General features: G+C 40.2%; 1 long non-coding RNA gene across 17 annotated transcripts in view; it reads right to left on the bottom strand.

Moving 5' to 3' along the window:
• The window catches only part of LOC103349888 (uncharacterized), a 79142-nt gene that overhangs the window by 53151 nt on the left and 10245 nt on the right, over window positions 1-15746 (bottom strand). For all 17 annotated transcript variants that reach the window (XR_016233735.1, XR_016233733.1, XR_016233745.1 and 14 more), the window contains one exon: window positions 3350-3409. This is a non-coding gene — a long non-coding RNA (uncharacterized LOC103349888). The remainder of the gene's footprint in view (window positions 1-3349; window positions 3410-15746) is intronic.

Here is a 15746-nt window from a genome sequence, read left to right on the forward strand (position 1 = left end):
AAAGAGTTGTCAGGCTATTTTACCCACCCAAGAATTTTTATTTTAAATTTACCTTAAATAGCAATTTTTATCAAACATTCATTTAATGAGTACTTTTACAAGTACATTTATAATACTATACCCATTTTAAATAAAATATCCAATAAGTAAGTGAACTTCTGAAACTAAAAAAATGATGGCCCTTTCCATAATTAGGCTTTTACCTCTTGTATGACTTTTTTTTAAAGATTTATTTATTTATTTGAAAGCTAGAGTTATAGAGAGGTAGAGGTAGAAGCAAAGAGAGAGGTCTTCCATCCACTGGTTCACTCCTCAAATGGCTGCAACAGCCAGAGCTGGGCCCATCTGAAGCCAGGAGCCAGGAGTTTCTTCCCAGTCTCCCACGTGGGGGCAGGGGCCCAAGCACTTGGGCCATCTTCTATTGCCTTCCCAGGCCATAGCAGAGAGCTGGATTGGAAGTGGGGCAGCCAAGACTTGAACCGGCGCTCCTATGGATGTTGGCACTGCAGGCAGCAGCTTTACCCGCTACACCACAGCACCAGCCCCTGTATGACTTTCTCATGTACCTTTTTTTGCTACAAGTACAACTTAACAAAAAATTATTTAAAAGTAAACTGATTCATATGTCAACATAATCTAAATATGGCCTGCACCAGCACAGAGTGTGTTAAATTTCTGAAGTTAGAAGGAGTACTGTAAGTAAGAAGCCAAAAGTTCAGACACTCAAAAAAAGCTGATGCAAACCTCTTTGGTTGGGAATATCACAAAAATGGACTTTTCCACACAACGGCCTGTACATCCTGTTTTTAGCTAAGCTGGAAATGCAGTAGGAACAATACTTTGTATGCCATGCCATTGCTTCTACTTTTGGTCTGAAAACACCAAGCAGAGACGATGAGTGTGACGCATCACAAGAAAAAAAAAAAAAAAAAAGCTGAGTAGAGAGGTGTTCTGGGCTAAGAAAAGGAGAATTAATGGGAACAGAATTTCCTAACTTGACCACCAGTTAACCATAGCTTGGAAGCCCAATGTGCTATGAGTCACTTGCAACTTGCTCCAAAATAACACAAGAACATCTTGGGCTAGATCATTACTGGAGTATATTGTTAATACTATTTCCAGCAAAAATAAGCAAAAACAGTTATTTAATGGGCAAAATGGTACTCATGTAAATTCCTTTTCACAGAATAATCTGGAAATGAGATAGCACAAACAACTTGCCAGACAGTCTGATAATGTTATTCACCACATTTATTTAGAAAATTTAGGCAAAAATCACAGCTACCTTCAACAGAGTTGGTAGTAACTTCACAGGAAGAGTGTAGAATTGTTAAAGACAGAACACACATGGAATTCTCAAAAGCAAAGTCCCAAAAGCTTTATACATTTTGAATAGATGATTACATTTTGCTTTTTTCCAAAAGGCCACTAAATATAGCTGTCCCTAATTTAATTTTTTAAATAGAGTTTTTAACCCTTCTTAGCTGATAAAATCGAACCACCAATACCTAACCCTTTGGCTAATATATCTATTAGATCTGTACAACATTGAATGAGCATAGTCATTAGGAAAACTGAATTTGGGAGCTATTGCTATTGTCCATTTGCACCATAACAAATGGTAAGGTGTGAAGTTGGACAGTCACTTAATGATGCAGTGTGGAACTCTGCTCTCCTGTAACCTGAAAATATTATTTGGCCCTTAATAAATATACCCCAAAGATAAAGTACACTCTCCCTCCCAAAACAACATACAAATACAGGGAAAAAAGAAAACAGGTATTTAGGATTTGCAGCCAGGAAGAGAGAGGCTTCATAGCATATTGTATTGCTAATTAGCTGTAAAGGAAATTTATGAGTCCCTAAAAACAAGAGTAAAAAGTAGGAAAATAATGAAATGAGATGGAGAACTGTATCCTCAAACATCCCTTCACGGAGGTCTATAAGTCCCAGCCAAAGGAGCAGACCAGTCAGCCTAGTGGTCAGGGTAGGACCTGGGGGTCTGTGATTTGCTAGTCAATGAACCAGATAAGGAAAATAGAGCAAGTTGCTCAGAATCGATTCAAGTTTGCCACCAAGATCAAGGCAGGAAGCCAAGAAGTACAAGAGTCAGTAAATTCTAGAATAAGTGAGCAAAACCTGAATCCAAAACAGAAAGATGACTCAAGGATCCAGAACCTTCTAGGGTGAGATGCTGACTGGCATTTGGTGGGTGATGCAAAAAAGGACATGCCCTGGGGCTGGAGCAAACATCTGGCAAGGTGTGCATTGTTTCAGTTATTTTATTCTTTTCTAAAAATTGTTTTGGTAACCTATATTTTTCCACAGTCCTTGCCTCTTCTGTGGCTTACAGCCTTGATACCATCTATGTATGTTGCATGTGTGTCCCCAGGAACTGGCACTCCAGTCTAAACAATCTGAAATCAGATTACAGAAGGCCACATATAGTCTGTTTATAATTTGCTTTTATGGCTGGGTTACTAAGGCTTTGTTAATGGTTGAAAAAAAGAAGATAAAGAAATAATACATCTCTTGTTTGACAGTGGTTGGGCTCCCTCCTTGGAGCCATGCCATTGGCAGGCACAGATAGGCATGTGTACACCACAGGACCAACCTGACACACTGTTGTTGGATTTAAATTAGTAAACCAGGTATATTTTCTTTTGAAACTTGGACCCTATGGCAAAAAGGCTGAGTTTGATTTCTTGAAGACTTGCTTAGCTGATGTAATCCTGAGACAACAAAACTCAGACTATACAGAAACAAAACAAATATATATAGTTTCTCCTGATTTATCAAGTACATGACAAGGAAATGCTTACAGCAAGCTACATACTCGGGGGCAAAGACTATGTCATATTCATCTTTTATTCCCCGCGTTTAAGTATAGCATCTGGCAGATGGTAGGTGATCTATAAACATTCATTGAACTGAACTGTATTGCTTCATGTTCCCACCAATGATCCCCTTTCATCAGGTTAACATCTGCTTTTCAGTCTGGCTCAGCTCTCACTTCCTCAGAAAGAACCCCAGTGACCTGATCAATTCTCCATCCTCACACTTGCCCTTATACACACTCCTTCAAAACTCCCAGCTATAATTTTATACTCACTAACAAAACTCTTTGAATACAAACAACACAAACCATAAACAATGAACTCCAAGGAGGCCAGGACTGTGTCTATTTGTTTTTTCAGGCATGCAGTAAATACTGTTTTTGTTGGCACTCATTAAATATTTGTTGAAGTAGTGAACCAAGAACCCATAATTTCCACGGTTTCCTCTCAATCTTATGATACTCACACACAACCTCAAATTGCATAAAATAAATCATCCAGTGTATACTCACACAGCAGTAGGATCTGGGAAAGCAGGCTTTTGTAATGCAGGTCATCTAGTAGTAAGAATTCTGATAAAAAAAAAAAAAAACACAAATCACAAATAGGATCCATGATAGCCAAAAATTAGCAGCCATTCTGGAGTGTACAATGGAAATGTTTGTAGAGAACTATTTAATCTTTGTTGGATACTTCAGTTGTTTTAGTGTTTTAATATTTTATTAGATTACATGAGAGACAAAGATCCCCCTTACTCTGGTTCACTCCCCAAATATCTACAATAGCCAGGCCTGCATCAAGCCAGAGTCAAGAGCCAGGAACTCAATCTAAGTCTCCCATGTCATTGGCAGGGACTCAACCACTTGAGTCATCACCTGCTCCTTCACAGAGTGCCCATTAGCAGGAAGCTGAACTAGGAAGTGGAGCGGGGACTTGAAGCCAGGCACTCTGCTTTGGGATGCAGGTATCACAGCTAGGGTCTTAATCAACATGCCAAATGCCTGCCCTGTAATTTTTTTTATAAAGTACATCATTAAACATAAGCATTGATTTTGTTTGTTTAAAGACTGAAAGTTCTTAAACATGTAAATTTCCTATGGTTCCACATCATGGTTCAGTCATATGTAGTTTTTCTATGGCATTGTTCTCTGAACCTTGGGAACAAGAAAAGAAGAACTTTTCTGATCTCCAAAATTCAATCCCAAAGAAAATGAGATCTGTTGAATAGTGAGGTTAGTTTCTGGTTAATGAAAAAGAAAGAGTAGAAACCGAAAACTGGTCACATTTAATCTAACACATTTAATTTAATTTATAGTAAGCTAATATACAGTGTCCAATTATTCCAGTCAACAACTTAGTAAGTAAAATTCCAGAAGAATGATTAAGGCAAAAAGGAATACCCCAGAGGGCTGTTGCTTTAATCCATTTAACCACGTTCATGCACTGTCAGGCATCACCCTCAGTACAGAAGTAACAGTAAAAGACAGACTCAGTCCCTGCCTTTGTGAGTGAGCCTGCAGTCAATAGCAAGTCCCTCACTCTGTATCCCACATCTTCCTGGCTCCTCTATCTTCCTCACAACATGCAGGGAAAACTCTTGGCTCAGGCAGGGCCACAAGAGATGTCTCTCTCCTCCAAAACGAATTCTCTTTATTTGGCCAGAATTATTTAGGGACAATATGACACACCAAGTTGGGTTTCAGTAAATATTTTAAATTTTTTTTGAGAGACAGACAGAGCTCCCATCTGTGGGTTCATTCCCTAATATGCTCAAAACCCCAAGGCTGAGCCAGGGCCACAGACAATAATTGAGAATTCGATCCAGGTCTCCCACACGAGTGGCAGGAATCCAATTGCTTGAGCCATCACTACTGCCTTCCACTGCTGCACTAGCAGGCTGCTAGAATCAGAGGCCAGGGCCAGGACTCAAACCCAGGCACTCCAATGTAGAATAAATGCCCACCTCACTAGATATCTTTAGAATAAAGAATGAATTAACTAACCATCCAATTGATAGGAGTGAAAAATTGTAAATGAGGAGTTGGGCTACAATGCCACAGGGTTGCCTTCAACAAAAGTCAAGTTCATCAGGTGTAGCTGTGAACTTCTAAACTTTCAGGTGATTCACCTGATGACCAATATGTTACCTGGATAAAGAAGACATTTTTATGGCCAACTTCATTCAGCCCTACTCAAAAGCAAAATTTTACTTTCTGTTTTTAACTGCATGATATGTTTAGCAAATATCTCTGATGCTTACAAGGCGATAGACTCTCAATGCTGCCACTCTGTGACTTTGGGAAAATGACATAGTTCTCTGTGCTCATTTACTTATTTATAAAATGCTGAAAATCCACCAGTAATTTTGTGAAGATTAAATAAACCTCTATATGTCAAGTGCTTGGCACAGTATTAGGGATATCATAAGCATTCAGCTGATGCTAGTATTATGATCAATATTACTGCATTTCTTGTAGCATAATTATTATAGATTATGTATCTCCTTTCCATGTTATTCTTTGTTCAAAAAAGATTTATTTTATTTATTTGAAAGGCAGAGTGGCAGAGAGACAAAGAGAAAAAGAGAGAGAGAGATTTTGCATCGGCTGATTAACTCCCCAAATGACCACAACGGCCAGGGCTCAGACAGGTCAAAGTCAGGGGCCTGGAACTCCATCCAGGTCTCCCCCATGTGGATGGCAAGGTCCCAAGTACTTGACTCATCTTCCACTGCTCTGCCAGGTTGCATTAGCGGGAAGCTGGATCAGAAGCAGAACAGGCAGGGCTCAACTCCAACTCCAGCTCTAACATGGGATGCCTGCATTTCAAGCAGTAGCTTAACCCACTGCGCCACAACACCACCGCCTCCATGTATTTCTTATTGGGGAAATTGGGGAAATCAGGGTTTTCATTAGATTGAAGAACTCTACAAAAGGCACAACAGAAGACCTGGTATTTTTATTCAATCATTCTACAAATATTTATTGAGCTGCTGCAAGGCGTCAGGGTTGGCCAGCTCTGCAATTCAACTGGATGACTTCCGAGGTGCTTCAAAGAGACACGGCAGAATAGCAGAAGAAAAGGGAAGCACTTGTGAGCAGGGCGAAACTAAGGGCCAAATGCTGTAGAGAGTCAACATAAACAAAAAGTCTGAAGGGGTCCCCAGAAACGAGGTCACTAGGTAGTATTAAAACTTAGAAAATCACGGTCAGCTTTAAAGAGTCCAAGCTTGGAGAACTTTCTGTCTTACTACTGAGCCCTACTTATCCTAGAATTCTATAGAAAAAAGTCTCGGCCTTAAATGAACATAAATTTCATCAGAGCTGGTTTGCTGTGCTATCGTTTCATCAAAATAAAAACTCAGGAGTCAGAACAATTATTATCATCCAAGGATGAGCTACAAGTCTAACTTGGGGCCAAAATCTAGCCTACTGAGGTTAATGTCCAAACATGCTGAGCAATAAAAGGGAAATTAAAAGAGGTTTCTCAGACTGAAGGAAGACCTGTTTCCAGGGTGCTCAAGCCTGGTCTTACATAGACTAAAGTCAGCACTATAGGATAAGCAATGAATTATCGGAAAGGCCTCCAACTGTCCACAGTATCATTATTTGCTGAATGTTTTTCACCAACTATATATCTATATATATAGACAATGGTCCATTGTGAAATGTCAGAATTATCATCCTATAAATGCAAGAGACTCACAAAACTGTATTTGTATGGACTCTGAATGTGTTGGGTATGGATGGATTCTTTTGTTTTTGCATTAGGCTAAACAAGAATTGCAAAGGTTGTTTGCAAGCTAAAAACTAGCCTGTCATACTTCTATGAATACAGGAAGAAACAGGACATCTCTGGTTCAGGGACAACTAACTTTATGACTTTCACTGACAGCATTTCCTTGCACCCATTCTTGAAGCACCAATTCCCATAGGAAAACATGAAGACAGACAGGCAGCACCAGTAAGCATGATATATTATACAGTAAGCATTACAAAAGACAGATCCCAAACTTGGAGAATCCAAATCAACTATGCCTACCCTTTCTTCTGAAGGGAGACAGTATCTCCATCTCCCAGGGCTATTCACTGATTACTGAACTGATTGAATGGAATAACATCAGTTACTTTAGCCTCTGTTCACAAGACGTGTAGAAATGTGAGAAACCCATGGAGAATCATCTATGAGCAAGACCTTGACACTAAGACCACTCACTCTGGCTATGCAGTGTGCTTGCCATCATGTTGGCAAAGAATATAAATGACTGTGACTACAAAGCCCTTTCTAATGCAGGAAATATCTAATCTGGACTTAATATTACTGCACATTCCTAAGAATATTTTCCTGAGTTTCTCATGCATTTCCCTTTTCTTAAAGTTAGCACAAATTTATAAAATTTTGTCTATTACTATTTCCCAGGAGGCACTGGAGAATGTCTGTAAAATTAGGAAAGAAATTGTAAAATGCTTCTGCAATGCAAAACATGTCTTTTCCACCAGTGCTAAAATGACATTCCAAAGTATATTATGGGTTTCAGGTAGGCGTAGTCATAACTGCAGACTGTGAATGAATTTTAGTAATGTTGTTCCTTGCACCCTCCTACCAGGCCATCCAAACCTCCTAAGTGAGCACGTTAATTCTGAGCAGTACTAAAGCATGAGTCCTTGTTTTAATATTTACTAGCTGTTATCTTGAGTGAATCATTTCTCCTTTCTTACCCCTAGTTTCCTCATTGTTTAAATGTGAATCACACAACTTTGAGAAAGTCAAATGTCTTAATATCTGCTGAAATCACTTTGCAATTAAAACATCTTTAAAATATTTTAGCATTTGGGGCTAGCATTGCGGTGTAGCAGGTAAAGCTGTCACCTGAGATGCCAGCATCCAGTGTGGGTGCTAGTTTGAGTACTGGCTAAACCACTTCCAATCCAGCTCCCTGCAAATGCACCTGGGAAAGAAGTGGAAGATGGCCTAAGTGTTTGGGCCCCTTAGCCACATAGGAGACCAGAAGAAGCTCTTGGCTTCAATCTGTCTCAGCTCTGGATGTTACAGCCAGTTGTAGAGTGAACCAGCGGATGAATGATCTCTCTCTCTCTCTCTCTCTCTGTCTTTCACTCTCTTTCTGTGTGTGTGTGTGTGTGTCTCTCTCTAACTGCCTTTCAAATAAAATAAATCAATCTTTTTAATATTTTTAGTTCTGTGGTTAATTAGTATTTGCTTCAGCTTGCTGTGCCTTCATGGATACTTGTGATGCGGACATTTAGAGACCAAACTTAGACTTTTCTTACCCTTGGAAACCGGATTATACTAGTGTATTGGGCAGAGTTGTGGTTAATCAGTTATTTGCAATTGGCTTCATGTGGTATTGGAGGTCCAGTGGTCATTTCTTTATCATCAATAATTTGGGGGGAGGTTAGGGGTGGAAAGCACAGGTGAAGGGAAGAAACAGAATATTACTACGAGATCAGAAGGCATTTCTGGATATTCAAGTGTACTTTAAAATGCTGTAAGAAAATGGAATTGAAGGATAAGTTCATTCTGGTGCAGAACACTTCGTTTCTGAGGGTTTTTTTTTTTTGGGGGGGGGAGCGCAAAACATTTTGAAATCCAGGCATACATATGTAATTTAACCATTTTCCTATTATTAAACATTTGCATAGTTTTTCTTTGATCATGTTAATAATGATGCTACTGTATAAACATCTCTATTCATTTCTCCAGGTGTACATAACAATATAGTTTATGTAATATCATGTCCTAAAATTAAAAGCTGACTATAGGGTGTGCACCTCATTTTCCTGGATAATGCACACTGTTTTGGAAAATAGCTGCCAGCATAATATATGTCACCACTGCTCTGTAATTTGTCATGCAGGTATTGTCAGATATCATAAATAATTTATAACCTGATGAGAACTCAATGCTATCTATTTTCGGTTTTAATTAAAAAGGAAATCAAGGCATAATTTTTTCATGATATGCATTTGCCAAGAAATGTTTGAGGACCTCTCATATACATGATTTCAGTAATTCCTTACACCAAAATAAACTTCTTTTTTAGCTACACTTTTCCATGAACTCTCAGAAGTACCTACATATAGAATGGAAAAAGTTTTATGATACAAACACAATATATGAGAATGTTTAGTTGAGAATCAGGAACTAGGAAAGAGATAGAAATACTGTACACTTTTTTAAAGATCCTATTTATTGAGAGGTAAAGTTACAGACAGAGAAAGGAAGAGACAGAGAGAGAGGTCTTCCATCTGCAGATTCAAATGTCCCCAACAGCTGGAGCTGGACCGATCCAAAGCCAGGAGCCAGGAGCTTCTTCCAGCTCTCTTACATGGGTACAAGAATCCAAGCACTTGGGCCATCTTCTACTGATTTCCCAGGCCATAGCAGAGAATTGGATCGGAAGAGGAACAGCAGGGACACGAACCAGCACCCATATAGGATGCTGGCACTGCAGGTGGAGGCTCCTACTACACCACAACACCAGCCCTACACACTTTTCCTTAATCTTTATAAATATGCCTTCTCTCTCTCTCTTCTTTCTATCCATTTCTATTACAGTAGCCAAGAAGGTTATCCATCTATCTATCTATCTTTGTGTGTGTTTCTATTAAAGAAACCATTACTGTCAGAATATAGTATTGCTCACCAATGATATCAATGTGATTCTGCAGACAATGTACAGAAGTCTCAAGAGAAAGAGTTCAAGACCCAGAACAGATGTACTGCAGCTGGTGAAACAGGTCTCATGCTACATTTGTGAAGACCTACATCCAAAACTCTGATTTCTGCTTAACTTTCCAGCAATGAAAAACCTTATGGATTTTTAATGGAGTAAAGGGACAAGGTACATAAGTATTCATAGATCAAAAATGGAAAGCAAAGAAAACAAGAGAAAGTGAAAGGTCAGGGATCTGCCACTGATCCAAATAGTTTTGAAATGAAAACCAGAATAAGAACAAAAGAGAACTAAAACATGGAAATATTAATATATTCTTATGACACTGTGCTATTTCCTTTAGGAAAAAAATTTAATCCAGATTCTCCAGTAGAATCTTGTATTCAGTTCTCTTCCAGTTTTCAAATTTTGGCAAAGACACTACTTTAAAGAAGCAAATGTTTCCATAAAAATAAAAGTGAGAAAAGATTTCTAATTTCCCTTAAAAATTCAAATGCTTTGAATCAGTATTGGAACTAGATTTGTACAGGTACGTTTCTAAAGCATCTAATGGTCTACAAGAATTGATTTATAGAGCTTCTCCTCTGGAGAAGAATGAGGCCAGAAGTCAGCGTGCGTATCAGCTACCTCTGTGCTCTTTTTCTCCTTTTGCTCCATTTGGACCTATATTCCAGTGCAGCAATCCCGTATTCTGATGAATTCACCTTGCTGCTCAAAACATCCAAAATTCATAACTATTAAATTTTGAAATAGTAATCCACATTATATATATTAGCATTTTAGATATTAAGTTGCTAATTTAAACTATTAACTAATGTTTAAGATTTATTTATTTATTTGAAAGGCAGAGTTACAGAAAGGCAGAGGCAGAGAGAGAGAGAGAGAGGTCTTCCAGCCACTGGTTCACTCCCCAAATGGCCACAACAGCTGGGGTTGCGCCGATCCGAAGCCAGGAGCCAGGAGCTTCTTCTGGGTTTCCCACACGGGTGCAAGGGCTCAAGGACTTGGACCATCTTTCACTGATTTTCTAGGCCACAGCAGAGAGCTGGATCAGAAGTGGAGCAGCCGGAACTGGAACCGGTGCCCATATGGGATGCCAGCAATGCAGGTGGCAGCTTTACCTGCTATGCCACAGCACTGGCCCCTAAACTATTTTTTTTTTTTGACAGGCAGAGTGGACAGTGAGAGAGAGAGACAGAGAGAAAGGTCTTCCTTTGCCGTTGGTTCACCCTCCAATGGCCGCCATGGCCGGCGCGCTGCGGCCGGCGCACCGCGCTGATCCGATGGCAGGAGCCAGGAGCCAGGTGCTTTTCCTGGTCTCCCATGGGGTGCAGGGCCCAAGCACCTGGGCCATCCTCCACTGCACTCCCTGGCCACAGCAGAGGGCTGGCCTGGAAGAGGGGCAACCGGGACAGAATCCGGCGCCCCGACCGGGACTAGAACCCGGTGTGCCGGCGCCGCTAGGCGGAGGATTAGCCTAGTGAGCCGCGGCGCCGGCTTAAAACCTGAATTTTTCAGGGCTCTCAATTATAGATTCTATACAGGAAGGATATAGTGAGGAAACAAAGTAGCAGACGTAACAGAGTGTAATTGTTCAATGACCAGGTCTGGCACTTGTGTCTCTAAGCAAGGCAGCCACTGCCTAGACAGTCAGCTTCTTCATCCACAAATGGAGAGGAAGGCACCCTGTACTCTGTAGAGCTCCAAGAGCTGCAGAAATGCTGAGGCCACATCCAGGCCTCTTCCTTGCAACAACCATAGCCACTCCTCTTGCCTTCTGGGCACTGCATTTATGCAATAGGTCCCATAGTCAGTCATTTGGAAAGCATAAGACTACATGATTCCAAAGACTTTTTCCCCAACCCTATGACATACTCTATGTATACATTTAACTAGATGAGAAAAAAAAAAAGAAAGAAACCATCTAGTTTTACAATCGAGTCCCAAATGGAAGTAGTTTCATGGTGTTTACTTTTCACAGATCTTCAAACACAAATTCCTAAGACCTTCATAATTTAATTCTCATACTTAGTGAATATTTAATATGTATGTTTTAAATTCATCACCATGCTTATTTTCTAAGAACTAATGCCACATCTAAAAGAATGCCTTACTTTATTTAACATTTTTGCATAAATCCTGTTTCAAAGCAAAATAATTTAGTAACTAACCTGCTAATTATGAAGTTTATGAAGTTTTTACAAGGTTAAAACATATTTGCCCTGTTTCTCATTTAATGATCCTTAACATGGTTAAATAACATTTAAAAGAAAGATCATTAGAGCAGAGATACCCCTCTCTAGAAAGTAAGCTTCCGGGGCTGGCGCTGTGGCACAGCGGGTTAACGCCCTGGCCTGAAGTGCCGGCATCCCATATGGGCACCGGTTCTAGTCCCGGCCGCTCCACTTCCGATCCAGCTCTCTGCTACGGCCTGGAAAAGCAGTAAAAGATGGCCCAAGTCCTTGGGCCCTTGCACCCGTGTGTGAGACCCGGAAGAAGTTCCTGGCTTCGGACTGGTGCAGTTCTGGCCATTGCGGCCAATTTGTGAAGTGAACCATCGGATGGAAGACCTCTCTCTTTCTCTCTCTGCCTATCCTCTCTGTGTGTAACTCTGACTCTCAAGTAAAAAATAAAGAAATCTTTAAAAAAAAAAAAAAAGAAAGTTTCCACTTAATATTTGTTTTTTGTTAGTATTTTAATAAGGGACAGTAAATATTTATTGATAATATTTTATCATTAAAGAAAGTATAATAATACCTAACACTCTGAAGGCCCTCACTGTATGAGTATACCTTATCCAAAATGCTTGGGAACAGAACTGTTTCAGATTTTTTTTCTTAGAATTTTGGAGTATTTGCATATACTATATATGATGAGACATTTTGGAGATGGAACCAAAGTCTAAACATGAATTCATTTATGTTTCATAAACATCTTATATACATAGCCTAATGGCAATTCTATATTTTATTAAATTTTTATTTAAGAGGCAGCGAGACAAAGAGAAAAACAGAAAGGTAGGTAGGTAGGTAGATAGAAAGAGCAAGTTTCCATCTGCTGATTTACTCCCTAAAATGCCCAAAATAACCTAGACTAGGCACGGCTGAATCCAGGAGCTAGGAACACAATCCAGATCTCCCACATGGGTGGCAGGAACCCAGTGACTTAAGTCATCACAGCTGCCTCATCAGTAGCAAGCTGGAGTCTGAAGCTGGAGACAAACACTGAGTCCAGGCACTCTGATGTGGGAGACAAGCATCTTAACTGACTTCTCGGCCACAAGCTCAAACACCCACCCCCTACACAATATTTCTTAATAACTTCGCATTTTAACAGCAATTCATCCTATGATGTCAGGTCTAGAACTGCCTCGTTGTAGCATCATGCCAGTGCTCAAAAAGACTCAGCTGCTGGAACATTTTGGATTTCGAAGTTTTGGATTAGGGATGCTCAATCTGTCTATATGTCAACAGTATTCAAAACACCCATCCCCCAAAACAGGTTCTGCTACAATTCCTCATTCTTCAGAAAGACAAAGCTCTCAGGGGTGTGAGGGGTAGAACAAGGCTGACCAAGAGATCTGTCTCCAGAGCCCATGTTGGAATGCACTGTGCCCCACTTTTGTACGTCGGCAGCCACTACAGGTACTTGATGCCTTATGAATGAAACCAACCACGATGGTGATAGCCACAAAAAACAGTGATAAGTTAGTATTCATTTTACTCTTTTTCATTTATGTTCGTTTCCTTCGAGTATATTTTTGCACTATAAATAAGGCTGGATGACATCAGAAAAGAAAGCAATAGAGACTGAATTAAAATCAAGAGAGCCATACTTCATCCTAGTTCTACCATTCCCTAGTCATGTAGCTTTGGACATGTCCTTAAATAAACAGTCTACAACTTAACAGGAAAAATCCCAAATTTTGTCTACATGAAAACTCACATGAGTTTTAGGGAATATCAATCATATTATTAATCACCAAATAACATTGGAGTGATTATCATTAAAGGATTAACTATATGTAGTATTTCTATTTTAATTTCTATTAAACAGTCCTAAACTGAACTTAATTTAGAAATGGTTTTCTTTGTTTTGTGGGACTTATCCTATATTAGATAAGAATAAAATGCTCAATACTTCCTGTATGATCATTTTTTGTTCTACAAATTCCAGAGGAGTAACCACACCAAAGGAATTTAGCAACAAACTTCAGAAGATAGAGTGATTGGCAAATATCATTTAAATTTTATTTATATTATAGGACAGATGCCTTACCTTTTGTTTTAAGAAAAAGACAATTTAAGGAAAATTCCAAGATGGCAGAATAGGGAGGGAGCTAGTTTAAAAAAAAAAAAAAGTAGAGAGAGTGCAATTTCAGGAAAGAATTAGGGAGAAAACTGCAGAAAACACCTCACAAATTAGAGGGACACTGTGCATCTATGTGGAGGGTGTAGACACACACAACTCAGGACCCCAGCAGAGCTAAGAGCCTCAGCACCAGCTTTGGAGAGTGAGGTGAGACCAGACTGCATCAGCCCAAGCCACGGGCAATAAAGCTGCAGGAAGACCCTGGTGTGGGTCTGGCTTGGAGCCAAGTGGGAGAGTGTACTTGCCGATCTAGAGGGCATAAATTGAGGGGAGCCACATTTCTCTCTCCCTGACTACTCAGCACTGGCATCCTGTGAGACAACCTGAGAGAGGGCAGACACCATTTTGGAAATATGTAACAGCTGTGTTAGTTTGCATCTGCATGCCCAGCAACCAGCTAAAAGGAGATGCCTGAGTCTGACTGGGAGAATTGACAGGGGGCTGGGCACTCATGACCGTGACAGCCCTGTGTTCGGGGACAGACTGTGAAAACACTATGGCTGCATGGGAGGACACAGGGTATGCTGTGTCTCTGTGCACTCACTGTAGGTGGCTCCACACACTCAGGGCTCCCTGATTGCCTGGGTGAGAGTCTTTGCTGCAGGAACTGGGCTCACACTGAGGACTGTACAGATCCTTTGTGTAGTTCTTGCAGCAGTGCAGATGAATATTATACCCACTGGGGCTAGCTCCCAATCACTGGTTGGAGGAGAGGAGGTGAGTGTGAGCCTATGTCAACAGAAATGATCAAACCTCCCCCTTGATTAAAAAAGAGAGATTTAACATGCCCAACTTGGGTGCCACCTTATACAATCCTCTCACCCTGGAGCTCTGTTCACAGAGCTCCCAGGCCACACCCGGCACACACCTCTGGCTATTCACTGAAAGCAGACACTCCACTAAGTCACAGAGGCATAGTACAAAGATAAAAGCCATTACAGGAGAAAAATTTTAAAAAGTATCTCCACAAATGCCTAAAAATAAACACAGAAATTCAAGAATAAAGAATAAGGAAGACAGGGGCCAGTGCTGTGGTGTAGTGGGTAAAGTTGCCGCCTGCAGTGCTGGCATCCCACATGGGCACCAGCTCAAGTCCCAGCTGCTCCGTTTCTAATCCAGCTCTCTGTCATGGCCCGGGAAAGCAGTGGAAGACAGCCTAAGTCCTTGGGTCCCTGCACCTATGTGGGAGAACTGGAAGAAGCTCCTGGATCCTGGATTTAGATGCCCAGCTCCAGCCATTGTGGCCATTTGGGGAGTGAACCAGCAGTTGGAAGACCTCCCTCCTCTCTGCTTCTCCCTCTCTGTAACTCTGTCTTTCAAATAAATAAATAAATCTTTTAAAAAAAGAATAAGGAAGACAACATGATACCCCAAAGGAACACTTCAATACTAGAACTACAACACTTCAATACTAGAATGTGAAGATGAAGAGACTGAAGAAATGCCGGAAATGTAATACAGAAAATTGATCATAAGATTACTTAGAAGTAATCAGAAGCAATCCATGAATTAAAGAAATCTACACATGACATGAATAAAAATTTTTCCCATGAAATTGAGATTTTTAAATAGAAATACTGAAAATGAAGAATGCCATAGATCAAATAAAAAATGCAGTGGAAGGCCTTGACAACAGACTTGGTGAGGCAGAACAAAGAATATCTGGGTTGGAAGACAAATTTCTGGAAATTTACTGTCAGACCAGAAAAAAAAAAAAAAGAAATTAGAAAACTAAAAAACAGTGTCGGAGATTTATGGGGTACTATCAAGCAACCCAACACACGGTCTTAGGAGTTCCCAAAGGCATGGAAAGATGGACTGAATTAGAAGGCCTTTTTAGTGAA

This window comes from Oryctolagus cuniculus, chromosome 5 (genome assembly GCF_051225735.1).
Source record: "Oryctolagus cuniculus isolate XC-2025 breed Fujian yellow rabbit chromosome 5, ASM5122573v1, whole genome shotgun sequence".
NCBI classification, from domain to species: domain Eukaryota; kingdom Metazoa; phylum Chordata; class Mammalia; order Lagomorpha; family Leporidae; genus Oryctolagus; species Oryctolagus cuniculus.